Below are 20,407 nucleotides of genomic sequence, written 5' to 3'. Positions count from 1 at the left end.
CACTGATCTTGAGACGCTGCAAGCTGCTCTGTGCGAAGATTCGTTTTTTAGCCACCTGAATATTTTTAACCCCACTTTGCTGCTACAAATCATTGTCAGGTTTTAACCTTTATGTGTGATAACATGTGATATTGTGTATCTGCACTGTTGGCACTACAAAGGACACCTTACCTGCCTCTCCCTTGCCCCTCTCCGATGCGGCAAGTGGCGTTGCGCGGAGGGCCTCTGGATGCAGATTCCAGCCTCACTTCCTGCTGGTTAGCGCTCTAGCTCATCAGGTGTCCAGCACCAAAATGCGCACACGCAGCGGACGCAGCAGTCACTGATCCTGAGACGCTGCAAGCTGCTCTGTGCGAAGATTTGTTTTTTAGCCCCCTGAATATTTTTAACCCCACTTTGCTGCTACAAATCATTGTCAGGTTTTAACCTTTATGTTTGATAACATGTGATATTGTGTATCTGCACTGTTGGAACTACGAAGGACAGCTTACCTGCCTCTCCCTGGCCCCGGTCCGACGCGGCAAGTGCCGTTGCGCGGAGGGCCTCTGGGAGCAGATTCCTGCCTCACTTCCTGTTGGTTAGCGCTCTAGCTCTTCAGGCGCCTAGCACCATTTAAGGCCTCTCAAATGCGCACGCGCAGCGGACGTAGCAGTCACTGATCCTGAGACGCTGCAAGCTGCTCTGTGCGAAGATTCGTTTTTTAGCCACCTGAATATTTTTAACCCCACTTTGCTGCTACAAATCATTGTCAGGTTTTAACCTTTATGTGTGATAACATGTGATATTGGGTATCTGCACTGTTGGCACTACGAAGGACACCTTACCTGCCTCTCCCTGGCCCTGGTCAGACGCGGCAAGTGCCGTTGCGCGGAGGGCCTCTGGGAGCAGATTCCAGCCTCACTTCCTGCTGGTCAGCGCTCTAGCTCTTCAGGCGCCCAGCACCATTTAAGGCCTCTCAAATGCGCACGCGCAGCAGACGCAGCAGTCACTGATCCTGAGACTGTGCAAGCTGCTCTGTGCGAAGATTCGTTTTTTAGCCACCTGAATATTTTTAACCCCACTTTGCTGCTACAAATCATTGTCAGGTTTTAACCTTTATGTGTGATAACATGTGATATTGTGTATCTGCACTGTTGGCACTACAAAGGACACCTTACCTGCCTCTCCCTTGCCCCTCTCCGATGCGGCAAGTGGCGTTGCGCGGAGGGCCTCTGGATGCAGATTCCAGCCTCACTTCCTGCTGGTTAGCGCTCTAGCTCATCAGGTGCCCAGCACCATTTAAGGCCTCTCAAATGCGCACGCGCAGCGGACGCAGCAGTCACTGATCCTGAGACGCTGCAAGCTGCTCTGTGCGAAGATTCGTTTTTTAGCCACCTGAATATTTTTAACCCCACTTTGCTGCTACAAATCATTGTCAGGTTTTAACCTTTATGTGTGATAACATGTGATATTGTGTATCTGCACTGTTGGCACTACAAAGGACACCTTACCTGCCTCTCCCTTGCCCCTCTCCGATGCGGCAAGTGGCGTTGCGCGGAGGGCCTTTGGATGCAGATTCCAGCCTCACTTCCTGCTGGTTAGCGCTCTAGCTCATCAGGTGCCCAGCACCATTTAAGGCCTCTCAAATGCGCACGCGCAGCGGACGCAGCAGTCACTGATCCTGAGACGCTGCAAGCTGCTCTGTGCGAAGATTAGTTTTTTAGCCACCTGAATATTTTTAACCCCACTTTGCTGCTACAAATCATTGTCAGGTTTTAACCTTTATGTGTGATAACATGTGATATTGTGTATCTGCACTGTTGGCACTACGAAGGACACCTTACCTGCCTCTCCCTGGCCCCGGTCCGACGCGGCAAGTGCCGTTGCGCGGTGGGCCTCTGGGAGCAGATTCCAGCCTCACTTCCTGCTGGTCAGCGCTCTAGCTCTTCAGGCGCCCAGCACCATTTAAGGCCTCTCAAATGCGCTCGCGCAGCGGACGCAGCAGTCACTGATCCTGGGACGCTGCAAGCTGCTCTGTGCGAAGATTCGTTTTTTAGCCACCTGAATATTTTTAACCCCACTTTGCTGCTACAAATCATTGTCAGGTTTTAACCTTTATGTGTGATAACGTGATATTGTGTATCTGCACTGGTGGCACTACGAAGGACACCTTACCTGCCTCTCCCTGGCCCCGGTCGGACGCGGCAAGTGCTGTTGCACGCAGGCCCTCTGGGAGCAGATACCAGCCTCACTTCCTGCTGGTTAGCGCTCTAGCTCTTCAGGCGCCCAGCACCATTCAAGGCCTCTCAAATGCGCACGCGCAGCGGACGCAGCAGTCACTGACCCTGAGACGCTGCAAGCTGCTCTGTGCGAAGATTCGTTTTTTAGCCACCTGAATATTTTTAACCCCACTTTGCTGCTACAAATCATTGTCAGGTTTTAACCTTTATGTGTGATAACATGTGATATTGTGTATCTGCACTGTTGGCACTACGAAGGACACCTTACCTGCCTCTCCCTGGCCACGGTCCGACGCGGCAAGTGCCGTTGCGCGGAGGGCCTCTGGGAGCAGATTCCAGCCTCACTTCCTGCTGGTCAGCGCTCTAGCTCTTCAGGCGCCCAGCACCATTTAAGGCCTCTCAAATGCGCACGCGCAGCGGACGCAGCAGTCACTGATCCTGAGACGCTGCAAGCTGCTCTGTGCGAAGATTCGTTTTTTAGCCACCTGAATATTTTTAACCCCACTTTGCAGCTACAAATCATTGTCAGGTTTTAACCTTTATGTGTGATAACATGTGATATTGTGTATCTGCACTGTTGGCACTACAAAGGACACCTTACCTGCCTCTCCCTTGCCACTCTCCGATGCGGCAAGTGGCATTGCGCGGAGGGCCTCTGGATGCAGATTCCAGCCTCACTTCCTGCTGGTTAGCGCTCTAGCTCATCAGGCGCCCAGCACCATTTAAGGCCTCTCAAATGCGCACGCGCAGCGGACGCAGCAGTCACTGATCCTGAGACGCTGCAAGCTGCTCTGTGCGAAGATTCGTTTTTTAGCCACCAGAATATTTTTAACCCCACTTTGCTGCTACAAATCATTGTCAGGTTTTAACCTTTATGTGTGATAACATGTGATATTGTGTATCTGCACTGTTGGCACTACGAAGGACACCTTACCTGCCTCTCCCTGGCCCCAGGCCGACTCGGCAAGTGCCGTTGCGCGGAGGGCCTCTGGGAGCAGATTCCAGCCTCACTTCCTGCTGGTCAGCGCTCTAGCTCTTCAGGCGCCCAGCACCATTTAAGGCCTCTCAAACGCGCTCGCGCAGCGGACGCAGCAGTCACTGATCCTGGGACGCTGCAAGCTGCTCTGTGCGAAGATTCGTTTTTTAGCCACCTGAATATTTTTAACCCCACTTTGCTGCTACAAATCATTGTCAGGTTTTAACCTTTATGTGTGATAACGTGATATTGTGTATCTGCAATGGTGGCACTACGAAGGACACCTTACCTGCCTCTCCCTGGCCCCGGTCCGACGCGGCAAGTGCTGTTGCACGCAGGCCCTCTGGGAGCAGATTCCAGCCTCACTTCCTGCTGGTTAGCGCTCTAGCTCTTCAGGCACCCAGCACCATTTAACGCCTCTCAAATGCGCATGCACAGCGGACGCAGCAGTCACTGATCCTGAGACGCTGCAAGCTGCTCTGTGCGAAGATTCGTTTTTTAGCCACCTGAATATTTTTAACCCCACTTTGCTGCTACAAATCATTGTCAGGTTTTAACCTTTATGTGTGATAACATGTGATATTGTGTATCTGCACTGTTGGCACTTCGAAGGACACCTTACCTGCCTCTCCCTGGCCACGGTCCGACGCGGCAAGTGCCGTTGCGCGGAGGGCCTCTGGGAGCAGATTCCAGCCTCACTTCCTGCTGGTCAGCGCTCTAGCTCTTCAGGCGCCCAGCACCATTTAAGGCCTCTCAAATGCGCACGCGCAGCGGACGCAGCAGTCACTGATCCTGAGACGCTGCAAGCTGCTCTGTGCGAAGATTCGTCTTTTAGCCACCTGAATATTTTTAACCCCACTTTGCTGCTACAAATCATTGTCAGGTTTTAACCTTTATGTTTGATAACATGTGATATTGTGTATCTGCACTGTTGGAACTACGAAGGACAGCTTACCTGCCTCTCCCTGGCCCCGGTCCGACGCGGCAAGTGCCGTTGCGCGGAGGGCCTCTGGGAGCAGATTCTAGCCTCACTTCCTGTTGGTTAGCGCTCTAGCTCTTCAGGCGCCTAGCACCATTTAAGGCCTCTCAAATGCGCACGCGCAGCGGACGCAGCAGTCACTGATCCTGAGACGCTGCAAGCTGCTCTGTGCGAAGATTCGTTTTTTAGCCACCTGAATATTTTTAACCCCACTTTGCTGCTACAAATCATTGTCAGGTTTTAACCTTTATGTGTGATAACATGTGATATTGTGTATCTGCACTGTTGGCACTACGAAGGACACCTTACCTGCCTCTCCCTGGCCACGGTCCGACACGGCAAATGCCGTTGCGCGGAGGGCCTCTGGGAGCAGATTCCAGCCTCACTTCCTGCTGGTCAGCGCTCTAGCTCTACAGGCGCCCAGCATCATTTAAGGCCTCTCAAATGCGCACGCGTAGCGGACGCAGCAGTCACTGATCCTGAGACGCTGCAAGCTGCTCTGTGCGAAGATTCGTTTTTTAGCCACCTGAATATTTTTAACCCCACTTTGCTGCTACAAATCATTGTCAGGTTTTAACCTTTATGTGTGATAACATGTGATATTGTGTATCTGCACTGTTGGCACTACGAAGGACACCTTACCTGCCTCTCCCTGGCCCCGGTCCAACGCGGCAAGTGCCGTTGTGCGGAGGGCCTCTGGGAACAGATTCCAGCCTCACTTCCTGCGGGTCAGCGCTCAAGCTCTTCAGGCGCACAGCACCATTTAAGGCCTCTCAAATGCGCACGCGCAGCGGACGCAGCAGTCACTGATCCTGAGACGCTGCAAGCTGCTCTGTGCGAAGATTCGTTTTTTAGCCACCTGAATATATTTAACCCCACTTTACTGCTACAAATCATTGTCAGGTTTTAACCTTTATATGTGATAACATGTGATATTGTGTATCTGCACTGTTGGCACTACGAAGGACACCTTACCTGCCTCTCTCTGGCCCCGGACCAATGCGGCAAGTGCCGTTGCGCGGAGGGCCTCTGGGAGCAGATTCCAGCCTCACTTCCTGCTGGTCAGCGCTCTAGCTCTTCAGGCGCCCAGCACCATTTAAGGCCTCTCAAATGCGCACGCGCAGCGGACGCAGCAGTCACTGATCCTGAGACGCTGCAAGCTGCTCTTTGCGAAGATTCGTTTTTTAGCCACCTGAATATTTTTAACCCGAGATTGCTGTTACATATAACTTTCAGGTTTTAACCTTTATGTGTGATAACATGTGATATTGTGTATCTGCACTGTTGGCACTACGAAGGACACCTTACCTGCCTCTCCCTGGCCACAGTCTGACGCGGCAAGTGCCGTTGCGCGGAGGGCCTCTGGGAGCAGATTCCTGCCTCACTTCCTGTTGGTTAGCGCTCTAGCTCTTCAGGCGCCTAGCACCATTTAAGGCCTCTCAAATGCGCACGCGCAGCGGACGCAGCAGTCACTGATCCTGAGATGCTGCAAGCTGCTCTGTGCGAAGATTCGTTTTTTAGCCACCTGAATATTTTTAACCCCACTTTGCTGCTACAAATCATTGTCAGGTTTTAACCTTTATGTGTGATAACATGTGATATTGGGTATCTGCACTGTTGGCACTACGAAGGACACCTTACCTGTCTCTCCCTGGCCCTGGTCCGACGCGGCAAGTGCCGTTGCGCGGAGGGCCTCTGGGAGCAGATTCCAGCCTCACTTCCTGCTGGTTAGCGCTCTAGCTCTTCAGGCGCCCAGCACCATTTAAGGCCTCTCAAATGCGCATGCGCAGCAGACACAGCAGTCACTGATCTTGAGACGCTGCAAGCTGCTCTGTGCGAAGATTCGTTTTTTAGCCACCTGAATATTTTTAACCCCACTTTGCTGCTACAAATCATTGTCAGGTTTTAACCTTTATGTGTGATAACATGTGATATTGTGTATCTGCACTGTTGGCACTACAAAGGACACCTTACCTGCCTCTCCCTTGCCCCTCTCCGATGCGGCAAGTGGCGTTGCGCGGAGGGCCTCTGGATGCAGACTCCAGCCTCACTTCCTGCTGGTTAGCGCTCTAGCTCATCAGGTGTCCAGCACCAAAATGCGCACACGCAGCGGACGCAACAGTCACTGATCCTGAGACGCTGCAAGCTGCTCTGTGCGAAGATTCGTTTTTTAGCCCCCTGAATATTTTTAACCCCACTTTGCTGCTACAAATCATTGTCAGGTTTTAACCTTTATGTTTGATAACATGTGATATTGTGTATCTGCACTGTTGGAACTACGAAGGACAGCTTACCTGCCTCTCCCTGGCCCCGGTCCGACGCGGCAAGTGCCGTTGCGCGGAGGGCCTCTGGGAGCAGATTCCTGCCTCACTTCCTGTTGGTTAGCGCTCTAGCTCTTCAGGCGCCTAGCACCATTTAAGGCCTCTCAAATGCGCACGCGCAGCGGACGTAGCAGTCACTGATCCTGAGACGCTGCAAGCTGCTCTGTGCGAAGATTCGTTTTTTAGCCACCTGAATATTTTTAACCCCACTTTGCTGCTACAAATCATTGTCAGGTTTTAACCTTTATGTGTGATAACATGTGATATTGGGTATCTGCACTGTTGGCACTACGAAGGACACCTTACCTGCCTCTCCCTGGCCCTGGTCAGACGCGGCAAGTGCCGTTGCGCGGAGGGCCTCTGGGAGCAGATTCCAGCCTCACTTCCTGCTGGTCAGCGCTCTAGCTCTTCAGGCGCCCAGCACCATTTAAGGCCTCTCAAATGCGCACGCGCAGCAGACGCAGCAGTCACTGATCCTGAGACTGTGCAAGCTGCTCTGTGCGAAGATTCGTTTTTTAGCCACCTGAATATTTTTAACCCCACTTTGCTGCTACAAATCATTGTCAGGTTTTAACCTTTATGTGTGATAACATGTGATATTGTGTATCTGCACTGTTGGCACTACAAAGGACACCTTACCTGCCTCTCCCTTGCCCCTCTCCGATGCGGCAAGTGGCGTTGCGCGGAGGGCCTCTGGATGCAGATTCCAGCCTCACTTCCTGCTGGTTAGCGCTCTAGCTCATCAGGTGCCCAGCACCATTTAAGGCCTCTCAAATGCGCACGTGCAGCGGACGCAGCAGTCACTGATCCTGAGACGCTGCAAGCTGCTCTGTGCGAAGATTCGTTTTTTAGCCACCTGAATATTTTTAACCCCACTTTGCTGCTACAAATCATTGTCAGGTTTTAACCTTTATGTGTGATAACATGTGATATTGTGTATCTGCACTGTTGGCACTACAAAGGACACCTTACCTGCCTCTCCCTTGCCCCTCCCCGATGCGGCAAGTGGCGTTGCGCGGAGGGCCTCTGGATGCAGATTCCAGCCTCACTTCCTGCTGGTTAGCGCTCTAGCTCATCAGGTGCCCAGCACCATTTAAGGCCTCTCAAATGCGCACGCGCAGCGGACGCAGCAGTCACTGATCCTGAGACGCTGCAAGCTGCTCTGTGCGAAGATTAGTTTTTTAGCCACCTGAATATTTTTAACCCCACTTTGCTGCTACAAATCATTGTCAGGTTTTAACCTTTATGTGTTATAACATGTGATATTGTGTATCTGCACTGTTGGCACTACGAAGGACACCTTACCTGCCTCTCCCTGGCCCCGGTCCGACGCGGCAAGTGCCGTTGCGCGGTGGGCCTCTGGGAGCAGATTCCAGCCTCACTTCCTGCTGGTCAGCGCTCTAGCTCTTCAGGCGCCCAGCACCATTTAAGGCCTCTCAAATGCGCTCGCGCAGCGGACGCAGCAGTCACTGATCCTGGGACGCTGCAAGCTGCTCTGTGCCAAGATTCGTTTTTTAGCCACCTGAATATTTTTAACCCCACTTTGCTGCTACAAATCATTGTCAGGTTTTAACCTTTATGTGTGATAACGTGATATTGTGTATCTGCACTGGTGGCACTACGAAGGACACCTTACCTGCCTCTCCCTGGCCCCGGTCGGACGCGGCAAGTGCTGTTGCACGCAGGCCCTCTGGGAGCAGATACCAGCCTCACTTCCTGCTGGTTAGCGCTCTAGCTCTTCAGGCGCCCAGCACCATTCAAGGCCTCTCAAATGCGCACGCGCAGCGGACGCAGCAGTCACTGATCCTGAGACGCTGCAAGCTGCTCTGTGCGAAGATTCGTTTTTTAGCCACCTGAATATTTTTAACCCCACTTTGCTGCTACAAATCATTGTCAGGTTTTAACCTTTATGTGTGATAACATGTGATATTGTGTATCTGCACTGTTGGCACTACGAAGGACACCTTACCTGCCTCTCCCTGGCCACGGTCCGACGCGGCAAGTGCCGTTGCGTGGAGGGCCTCTGGGAGCAGATTCCAGCCTCACTTCCTGCTGGTCAGGGCTCTAGCTCTTCAGGCGCCCAGCACCATTTAAGGCCTCTCAAATGCGCACGCGCAGCGGACGCAGCAGTCACTGATCCTGAGATGCTGAAAGCTGCTCTGTGCGAAGATTCGTTTTTTAGCCACCTGAATATTTTTAACCCCACTTTGCTGCTACAAATCATTGTCAGGTTTTAACCTTTATGTTTGATAACATGTGATATTGTGTATCTGCACTGTTGGAACTACGAAGGACAGCTTACCTGCCTCTCCCTGGCCCCGGTCTGATGCGGCAAGTGCCGTTGCGCGGAGGGCTTCTGGGAGCAGATTCCTGCCTCACTTCCTGTTGGTTAGCGCTCTAGCTCTTCAGGCGCCTAGCACCATTTAAGGCCTCTCAAATGCGCACGCGCAGCGGACGCAGCAGTCACTGATCCTGAGACGCTGCAAGCTGCTCTGTGCGAAGATTCGTTTTTTAGCCACCTGAATATTTTTAACCCCACTTTGCTGCTACAAATCAATGTCAGGTTTTAACCTTTATGTGTGATAACATGTGATATTGGGTATCTGCACTGTTGGCACTACGAAGGACACCTTACCTGCCTCTCCCTGGCCCTGGTCCGACGCGGCAAGTGCCGTTGCGCGGAGGGCCTCTGGGAGCAGATTCCAGCCTCACTTCCTGCTGGTTAGCGCTCTAGCTCTTCAGGCGCCCAGCACCATTTAAGGCCTCTCAAATGCGCACGCGCAGCGGACGCAGCAGTCACTGATCCTGAGACGCTGCAAGCTGCTCTGTGCGAAGATTCGTTTTTTAGCCACCTGAATATTTTTAACCCCACTTTGCTGCTACAAATCATTGTCAGGTTTTAACCTTTATGTGTGTTAACATGTGATATTGTGTATCTGCACTGTTGGCACTACAAAGGACACCTTACCTGCCTCTCCCTTGCCCCTCTCCGATGCGGCAAGTGGCGTTGCGCGGAGGGCCTCTGGATGCAGATTCCAGCCTCAATTCCTGCTGGTTAGCGCTCTAGCTCATCAGGCGCCCAGCACCATTTAAGGCCTATCAAATGCGCACGCGCAGCGGACGCAGCAGTCACTGATCCTGAGATGCTGCAAGCTGCTCTGTGCGAAGATTCGTTTTTTAGCCACCTGAATATTTTTAACCCCACTTTGCTGCTACAAATCATTGTCAGGTTTTAACCTTTATGTGTGATAACATGTGATATTGTGTATCTGCACTGTTGGCACTACGAAGGACACCTTACTTGCCTCTCCCTGGCCCCGGTCCGACTCGGCAAGTGCCGTTGCGCGGAGGGCCTCTGGGAGCAGATTCCAGCCTCACTTCCTGCTGGTCAGCGCTCTAGCTCTTCAGGCGCCCAGCACCATTTAAGGCCTCTCAAATGCGCTCGCGCAGCGGACGCAGCAGTCACTGATCCTGGGACGCTGCAAGCTGCTCTGTGCGAAGATTCGTTTTTTAGCCACCTGAATATTTTTAACCCCACTTTGCTGCTACAAATCATTGTCAGGTTTTAACATTTATGTGTGATAACGTGATATTGTGTATCTGCACTGGTGGCACTACGAAGGACACCTTACCTGCCTCTCCCTGGCCCCGGTCCGACGCGGCAAGTGCTGTTGCACGCAGGCCCTCTGGGAGCAGACTCCAGCCTCACTTCCTGCTGGTTAGCGCTCTAGCTCTTCAGGCACCCAGCACCATTTAAGGCCTCTCAAATGCGCACGCGCAGCGGACGCAGCAGTCACTGATCCTGAGACGCTGCAAGCTGCTCTGTGCGAAGATTAGTTTTTTAGCCACCTGAATATTTTTAACACCACTTTGCTGCTACAAATCATTGTCAGGTTTTAACCTTTATGTGTGATAACATGTGATATTGTGTATCTGCACTGTTGGCACTTCGAAGGACACCTTACCTGCCTCTCCCTGGCCACGGTCCGACGTGGCAAGTGCCGTTGCACGGAGGGCCTCTGGGAGCAGATTCCAGCCTCACTTCCTGCTGGTCAGCGCTCTAGCTCTTCAGGCGCCCAGCACCATTTAAGGCCTCTCAAATGCGCACATGCAGCGGATGCAGCAGTCACTGATCCTGAGACGCTGCAAGCTGCTCTGTGCGAAGATTCGTTTTTTAGCCACCTGAATATTTTTAACCCCACTTTGCTCCTACAAATCATTGTCAGGTTTTAACCTTTATGTTTGATAACATGTGATATTGTGTATCTGCACTGTTGGAACTACGAAGGACAGCTTACCTGCCTCTCCCTGGCCCCGGTCCGACGCGGCAAGTGCCGTTGCGCGGAGGGCCTCTGGGAGCAGATTCCAGCCTCACTTCCTGTTGGTTAGCGCTCTAGCTCTTCAGGCGCCTAGCACCATTTAAGACCTCTCAAATGCGCACGCGCAGCGGACGCAGCAGTCACTGATCCTGAGACGCTGCAAGCTGCTCTGTGCGAAGATTCGTTTTTTAGCCACCTGAAAATTTTTAACCCCACTTTGCTGCTAAAAATCATTGTCAGGTTTTAACCTTTATGTGTGATAACATGTGATATTGTGTATCTGCACTGTTGGCACTACGAAGGACACCTTACCTGCCTCTCCCTGGCCACGGTCCGACATGGCAAGTGCCGTTGCGCGGACGGCCTCTGGGAGCCGATTCCAGCCTCACTTCCTGCTGGTCAGCACTCTAGCTCTTCAGGCGCCCAGCATCATTTAAGGCCTCTCAAATGCGCACGCGCAGCGGACGCAGCAGTCACTGATCCTGAGACGCTGCAAGCTGCTCTGTGCGAAGATTCGTTTTTTAGCCACCTGAATATTTTTAACCCCACTTTGCTGCTACAAATCATTGTCAGGTTTTAACCTTTATGTGTGATAACATGTGATATTGTGTATCTGCACTGTTGGCACTACGAAGGACACCTTACCTGCCTCTCCCTGGCCCCGGTCCAACGCGGCAAGTGCCGTTGCGCGGAGGGCCTCTGGGAAGAGATTCCAGCCTCACTTCCTGCGGGTCAGCGCTCTAGCTCTTCAGGCGCCCAGCACCATTTAAGGCCTCTCAAATGCCCACGCGCAGCGGACCCAGCAGTCACTGATCCTGAGACGCTGCAAGCTGCTCTGTGCGAAGATTCCTTTTTATGCCACCTGAATATATTTAACCCCACTTTACTGCTACAAATCATTGTCAGGTTTTAACCTTTATATGTGATAACATGTGATATTGTGTATCTGCACTGTTGGCACTACGAAGGACACCTTACCTGCCTCTCCCTGGCCCCGGTCCAACGCGGCAAGTGCCGTTGCGCGGAGGGCCTCTGGGAGCAGATTCCAGCCTTACTTCCTGCTGGTCAGCGCTCTAGCTCTTCAGGCGCCCAGCACCATTTAAGGCCTCTCAAATGCGCACGCGCAGCGGACGCAGCAGTCACTGATCCTGAGACGCTGCAAGCTGCTCTTTGCGAAGATTCGTTTTTTAGCCACCTGAATATTTTTAACCCGAGATTGCTGTTACAAATAACTTTCAGGTTTTAACCTTTATGTGTGATAACATGTGATATTGTGTATCTGCACTGTTGGCACTACGAAGGACACCTTACCTGCCTCTCCCTGGCCACAGTCCGACGCGGCAAGTGCCGTTGCGCGGAGGGCCTCTGGGAGCAGATTCCAGCCTTACTTCCTGCTGGTCAGCGCTCTAGCTCTTCAGGCGCCCAGCACCATTTAAGGCCTCTCAAATGCGCACGCGCAGCAGACGCAGCAGTCACTGATCCTGAGACTGTGCAAGCTGCTCTGTGCGAAGATTCGTTTTTTAGCCACCTGAATGTTTTTAACCCCACTTTGCTGCTACAAATCATTGTCAGGTTTTAACCTTTATGTGTGATAACATGTGATATTGTGTATCTGCACTGTTGGCACTACAAAGGACACCTTACCTGCCTCTCCCTTGCCCCTCTCCGATGCGGCAAGTGGCGTTGCGCGGAGGGCCTCTGGATGCAGATTCCAGCCTCACTTCCTGCTGGTTAGCGCTCTAGCTCATCAGGTGCCCAGCACCATTTAAGGCCTCTCAAATGCGCACGCGCAGCGGACGCAGCAGTCACTGATCCTGAGACGCTGCAAGCTGCTCTGTGCGAAGATTAGTTTTTTAGCCACCTGAATATTTTTAACCCCACTTTGCTGCTACAAATCATTGTCAGGTTTTAACCTTTATGTGTGATAACATGTGATATTGTGTATCTGCACTGTTGGCACTACGAAGGACACCTTACCTGCCTCTCCCTGGCCCCGGTCCGACGCGGCAAGTGCCGTTGCGCGGTGGGCCTCTGGGAGCAGATTCCAGCCTCACTTCCTCCTGGTCAGCGCTCTAGCTCTTCAGGCGCCCAGCACCATTTAAGGCCTCTCAAATGCGCTCGCGCAACGGACGCAGCAGTCACTGATCCTGAGACGCTGCAAGCTGCTCTGTGCGAAGATTCGTTTTTTAGCCACCTGAATATTTTTAACCCCACTTTGCTGCTACAAATCATTGTCAGGTTTTAACCTTTATGTGTGATAACGTGATATTGTGTATCTGCACTGGTGGCACTACGAAGGACACCTTACCTGCCTCTCCCTGGCCCCGGTCGGACGCGGCAAGTGCTGTTGTACGCAGGCCCTCTGGGAGCAGATTCCAGCCTCACTTCCTGCTGGTTAGCGCTCTAGCTCTTCAGGCGCCCAGCACCATTTAAGGCCTCTCAAATGCGCACGCGCAGCAAACGCAGCAGTCACTGATCCTGAGACGCTGCAAACTGCTCTGTGCGAAGATTCGTTTTTTAGCCACCTGAATATTTTTAACCCCACTTTGCTGCTACAAATCATTGTCAGGTTTTAACCTTTATGTGTGATAACATGTGATATTGTGTATCTGCACTGTTGGCACTACAAAGGACACCTTACCTGCCTCTCCCTGGCCCCGGTCCGACGCGGCAAGTGCCGTTGCGCGGTGGGCCTCTGGGAGCAGATTCCAGCCTCACTTCCTGCTGGTCAGCGCTCTAGTTCTTCAGGCGCCCAGCACCATTTAAGGCCTCTCAAATGCGCTCGCGCAGCGGACGCAGCAGTCACTGATCCTGGGACGCTGCAAGCTGCTCTGTGCGAAGATTCGTTTTTTAGCCACCTGAATATTTTTAACCCCACTTTGCTGCTACAAATCATTGTCAGGTTTTAACCTTTATGTGTGATAACATGTGATATTGTGTATCTGCACTGTTGGCACTACGAAGGACACCTTACCTGCCTCTCCCTGGCCCCGGTCCAACGCGGCAAGTGCCGTTGCGCGGAGGGCCTCTGGGAAGAGATTCCAGCCTCACTTCCTGCGGGTCAGCGCTCTAGCTCTTCAGGCGCCCAGCACCATTTAAGGCCTCTCAAATGCGCACGCGCAGCGGACCCAGCAGTCACTGATCCTGAGACGCTGCAAGCTGCTCTGTGCGAAGATTCGTTTTTATGCCACCTGAATATATTTAACCCCACTTTACTGCTACAAATCATTGTCAGGTTTTAACCTTTATATGTGATAACATGTGATATTGTGTATCTGCACTGTTGGCACTACGAAGGACACCTTACCTGCCTCTCCCTGGCCCCGGTCCAACGCGGCAAGTGCCGTTGCGCGGAGGGCCTCTGGGAGCAGATTCCAGCCTCACTTCCTGCTGGTCAGCGCTCTAGCTCTTCAGGCGCCCAGCACCATTTAAGGCCTCTCAAATGCGCATGCGCAGCGGACGCAGCAGTCACTGATCCTGAGACGCTGCAAGCTGCTCTTTGCGAAGATTCGTTTTTTAGCCACCTGAATATTTTTAACCCGAGATTGCTGTTACAAATAACTTTCAGGTTTTAACCTTTATGTGTGATAACATGTGATATTGTGTATCTGCACTGTTGGCACTACGAAGGACACCTTACCTGCCTCTCCCTGGCCACAGTCCGACGCGGCAAGTGCCGTTGCGCGGAGGGCCTCTGGGAGCAGATTCCAGCCTTACTTCCTGCTGGTCAGCGCTCTAGCTCTTCAGGCGCCCAGCACCATTTAAGGCCTCTCAAATGCGCACGCGCAGCAGACGCAGCAGTCACTGATCCTGAGACTGTGCAAGCTGCTCTGTGCGAAGATTCGTTTTTTAGCCACCTGAATGTTTTTAACCCCACTTTGCTGCTACAAATCATTGTCAGGTTTTAACCTTTATGTGTGATAACATGTGATATTGTGTATCTGCACTGTTGGCACTACAAAGGACACCTTACCTGCCTCTCCCTTGCCCCTCTCCGATGCGGCAAGTGGCGTTGCGCGGAGGGCCTCTGGATGCAGATTCCAGCCTCACTTCCTGCTGGTTAGCGCTCTAGCTCATCAGGTGCCCAGCACCATTTAAGGCCTCTCAAATGCGCACGCGCAGCGGACGCAGCAGTCACTGATCCTGAGACGCTGCAAGCTGCTCTGTGCGAAGATTAGTTTTTTAGCCACCTGAATATTTTTAACCCCACTTTGCTGCTACAAATCATTGTCAGGTTTTAACCTTTATGTGTGATAACATGTGATATTGTGTATCTGCACTGTTGGCACTACGAAGGACACCTTACCTGCCTCTCCCTGGCCCCGGTCCGACGCGGCAAGTGCCGTTGCGCGGTGGGCCTCTGGGAGCAGATTCCAGCCTCACTTCCTCCTGGTCAGCGCTCTAGCTCTTCAGGCGCCCAGCACCATTTAAGGCCTCTCAAATGCGCTCGCGCAACGGACGCAGCAGTCACTGATCCTGAGACGCTGCAAGCTGCTCTGTGCGAAGATTCGTTTTTTAGCCACCTGAATATTTTTAACCCCACTTTGCTGCTACAAATCATTGTCAGGTTTTAACCTTTATGTGTGATAACGTGATATTGTGTATCTGCACTGGTGGCACTACGAAGGACACCTTACCTGCCTCTCCCTGGCCCCGGTCGGACGCGGCAAGTGCTGTTGTACGCAGGCCCTCTGGGAGCAGATTCCAGCCTCACTTCCTGCTGGTTAGCGCTCTAGCTCTTCAGGCGCCCAGCACCATTTAAGGCCTCTCAAATGCGCACGCGCAGCAAACGCAGCAGTCACTGATCCTGAGACGCTGCAAACTGCTCTGTGCGAAGATTCGTTTTTTAGCCACCTGAATATTTTTAACCCCACTTTGCTGCTACAAATCATTGTCAGGTTTTAACCTTTATGTGTGATAACATGTGATATTGTGTATCTGCACTGTTGGCACTACAAAGGACACCTTACCTGCCTCTCCCTGGCCCCGGTCCGACGCGGCAAGTGCCGTTGCGCGGTGGGCCTCTGGGAGCAGATTCCAGCCTCACTTCCTGCTGGTCAGCGCTCTAGTTCTTCAGGCGCCCAGCACCATTTAAGGCCTCTCAAATGCGCTCGCGCAGCGGACGCAGCAGTCGCTGATCCTGGGACGCTGCAAGCTGCTCTGTGCGAAGATTCGTTTTTTAGCCACCTGAATATTTTTAACCCCACTTTGCTGCTACAAATCATTGTCAGGTTTTAACCTTTATGTGTGATAACGTGATATTGTGTATCTGCACTGGTGGCACTACGAAGGACACCTTACCTGCCTCTCCCTGGCCCCGGTCGGACGCGGCAAGTGCTGTTGCACACAGGCCCTCTGGGAGCAGATTCCAGCCTCACTTCCTGCTGGTTAGCGCTCTAGCTCTTCAGGCGCCCAGCACCATTTAAGGCCTCTCAAATGCGCACGCGCAGCGGACGCAGCAGTCACTGATCCTGAGACGCTGCAAGCTGCTCTGTGCGAAGATTCGTTTTTTAGCCACCTGAATATTTTTAACCCCACTTTGCTGCTACAAAATATTGTCAGGTTTTAACCTTTATGTGTGATAACATGTGATATTGTGTATCTGCACTGTTGGCACTACGAAGGACACCTTAACTGCCTCTCCCTGGCCACGGTCCGACGCGGCAAGTGCCGTTGCGCGGAGGGCCTCTGGGAGCAGATTCCAGCCTCACTTCCTGCTGGTCAGCGCTCTAGCTCTTCAGGCGCCCAGCACCAATTAAGGCCTCTCAAATGCGCACGCGCAGCGGACGCAGCAGTCACTGATCCTGAGACGCTGAAAGCTGCTCTGTGCGAAGATTCGTTTTTTAGCCACCTGAATATTTTTAACCCCACTTTGCTGCTACAAATCATTGTCAGGTTTTAACCTTTATGTTTGATAACATGTGATATTGTGTATCTGCACTGTTGGAACTACGAAGGACAGCTTACCTGCCTCTCCCTGGCCCCGGTCTGACGCGGCAAGTGCCGTTGCGCGGAGGGCCTCTGGGAGCAGATTCCTGCCTCACTTCCTGTTGGTTAGCGCTCTAGCTCTTCAGGCGCCTAGCACCATTTAAGGCCTCTCAAATGCGCACGCGCAGCGGACGCAGCAGTCACTGATCCTGAGACGCTGCAAGCTGCTCTGTGCGAAGATTCGTTTTTTAGCCACCTGAATATTTTTAACCCCACTTTGCTGCTACAAATCATTGTCAGGTTTTAACCTTTATGTGTGATAACATGTGATATTGTGTATCTGCACTGTTGGCACTACGAAGGACACCTTACTTGCCTCTCCCTGGCCCCGGTCCGACTCGGCAAGTGCCGTTGCGCGGAGGGCCTCTGGGAGCAGATTCCAGCCTCACTTCCTGCTGGTCAGCGCTCTAGCTCTTCAGGCGCCCAGCACCATTTAAGGCCTCTCAAATGCGCTCGCGCAGCGGACGCAGCAGTCACTGATCCTGGGACGCTGCAAGCTGCTCTGTGCGAAGATTCGTTTTTTAGCCACCTGAATATTTTTAACCCCACTTTGCTGCTACAAATCATTGTCAGGTTTTAACATTTATGTGTGATAACGTGATATTGTGTATCTGCACTGGTGGCACTACGAAGGACACCTTACCTGCCTCTCCCTGGCCCCGGTCCGACGCGGCAAGTGCTGTTGCACGCAGGCCCTCTGGGAGCAGACTCCAGCCTCACTTCCTGCTGGTTAGCACTCTAGCTCTTCAGGCACCCAGCACCATTTAAGGCCTCTCAAATGCGCACGCGCAGCGGACGCAGCAGTCACTGATCCTGAGACGCTGCAAGCTGCTCTGTGCGAAGATTAGTTTTTTAGCCACCTGAATATTTTTAACCCCACTTTTCTGCTACAAATCATTGTCAGGTTTTAACCTTTATGTGTGATAACATGTGATATTGTGTATATGCACTGTTGGCACTTCGAAGGACACCTTACCTGCCTCTCCCTGGCCACGGTCCGACGCGGCAAGTGCCGTTGCACAGAGGGCCTCTGGGAGCAGATTCTAGCCTCACTTCCTGCTGGTCAGCGCTCTAGCTCTTCAGGCACCCAGCACCATTTAAGGCCTCTCAAATGCGCACGCGCAGCGGATGCAGCAGTCACTGATCCTGAGACGCTGCAAGCTGCTCTGTGCGAAGATTCGTTTTTTAGCCACCTGAATATTTTTAACCCCACTTTGCTCCTACAAATCATTGTCAGGTTTTAACCTTTATGTTTGATAACATGTGATATTGTGTATCTGCACTGTTGGAACTACGAAGGACAGCTTACCTGCCTCTCCCTGGCCCCGGTCCGACGCGGCAAGTGCCGTTGCGCGGAGGGCCTCTGGGAGCAGATTCCAGCCTCACTTCCTGTTGGTTAGCGCTCTAGCTCTTCAGGCGCCTAGCACCATTTAAGGCCTCTCAAATGCGCACGCGCAGTGGACGCAGCAGTCACTGATCCTGAGACGCTGCAAGCTGCTCTGTGCGAAGATTCGTTTTTTAGCCACCTGAATATTTTTAACCCCACTTTGCTGCTAAAAATCATTGTCAGGTTTTAACCTTTATGTGTGATAACATGTGATATTGTGTATCTGCACTGTTGGCACTACAAAGGACACCTTACCTGCCTCTCCCTGGCCACGGTCCGACATGGCAAGTGCCGTTGCGCGGAGGGCCTCTGGGAGCAGATTCCAGCCTCACGTCCTGCTGGTCAGCGCTCTAGCTCTTCAGGCGCCCAGCATCATTTAAGGCCTCTCAAATGCGCACGCGCAGCGGACGCAGCAGTCACTGATCCTGAGACGCTGCAAGCTGCTCTGTGCGAAGATTCGTTTTTTAGCCACCTGAATATTTTTAACCCCACTTTGCTGCTACAAATCATTGTCAGGTTTTAACCTTTATGTGTGATAACATGTGATATTGTGTATCTGCACTGTTGGCACTACGAAGGACACCTTACCTGCCTCTCCCTGGCCCCGGTCCAACGCGGCAAGTGCCGTTGCGCGGAGGGCCTCTGGGAAGAGATTCCAGCCTCACTTCCTGCGGGTCAGCGCTCTAGCTCTTCAGGCGCCCAGCACCATTTAAGGCCTCTCAAATGCGCACGCGCAGCGGACGCAGCAGTCACTGATCCTGAGACGCTGCAAGCTGCTCTGTGCGAAGATTCGTTTTTTAGCCACCTGAATATATTTAACCCCACTTTACTGCTACAAATCATTGTCAGGTTTTAACCTTTATATGTGATAACATGTGATATTGTGTATCTGCACTGTTGGCACTACGAAGGACACCTTACCTGCCTCTCCCTGGCCCCGGTCCAACGCGGCAAGTGCCGTTGCGCGGAGGGCCTCTGGGAGCAGATTCCAGCCTCACTTCCTGCTGGTCAGCGCTCTAGCTCTTCAGGCGCCCAGCACCAATTAAGGCCTCTCAAATGCGCACGTGCAGCGGACGCAGCAGTCACTGATCCTGAGACGCTGAAAGCTGCTCTGTGCGAAGATTCGTTTTTTAGCCACCTGAATATTTTTAACCCCACTTTGCTGCTACAAATCATTGTCAGGTTTTAACCTTTATGTTTGATAACATGTGATATTGTGTATCTGCACTGTTGGAACTACGAAGGACAGCTTACCTGCCTCTCCCTGGCCCCGGTCTGACGCGGCAAGTGCCGTTGCGCGGAGGGCCTCTGGGAGCAGATTCCAGCCTCACTTCCTGCTGGTTAGCGCTCTAGCTCATCAGGTGCCCAGCACCATTTAAGGCCTCTCAAATGCGCACGCGCAGCGGACGCAGCAGTCACTGATCCTGAGACGCTGCAAGCTGCTCTGTGCTAAGATTAGTTTTTTAGCCACCTGAATATTTTTAACCCCACTTTGCTGCTACAAATCATTGTCAGGTTTTAACCTTTATGTGTGATAACATGTGATATTGTGTATCTGCACTGTTGGCACTACGAAGGACACCTTACCTGCCTCTCCGTGGCCCCGGTCCGACACGGCAAGTGCCGTTGCGCGGTGGGCCTCTGGGAGCAGATTCCAGCCTCACTTCCTCCTGGTCAGCGCTCTAGCTCTTCAGGCGCCCAGCACCATTTAAGGCCTCTCAAATGCGCTCGCGCAGCGGACGCAGCAGTCACCGATCCTGAGACGCTGCAAGCTGCTCTGTGCGAGGATTCGTTTTTTAGCCACCTGAATATTTTTAACCCCACTTTGCTGCTACAAATCATTGTCAGGTTTTAACCTTTATGTGTGATAACGTGATATTGTGTATCTGCACTGGTGGCACTACGAAGGACACCTTACCTGCCTCTCCCTGGCCCCGGTCGGACGCGGCAAGTGCTGTTGTACGCAGGCCCTCTGGGAGCAGATTCCAGCCTCACTTCCTGCTGGTTAGCGCTCTAGCTCTTCAGGCGCCCAGCACCATTTAAGGCCTCTCAAATGCGCACGCGCAGCAAACGCAGCAGTCACTGATCCTGAGACGCTGCAAACTGCTCTGTGCGAAGATTCATTTTTTAGCCTCCTGAATATTTTTAACCCCACTTTGCTGCTACAAATCATTGTCAGGTTTTAACCTTTATGTGTGATAACGTGATATTGTGTATC

Source organism: Triturus cristatus, chromosome 1_1 (assembly GCF_964204655.1).
Source record: "Triturus cristatus chromosome 1_1, aTriCri1.1, whole genome shotgun sequence".
Classification (NCBI taxonomy): domain Eukaryota; kingdom Metazoa; phylum Chordata; class Amphibia; order Caudata; family Salamandridae; genus Triturus; species Triturus cristatus.
Note: the sequence above shows the minus strand (reverse complement) of the source record.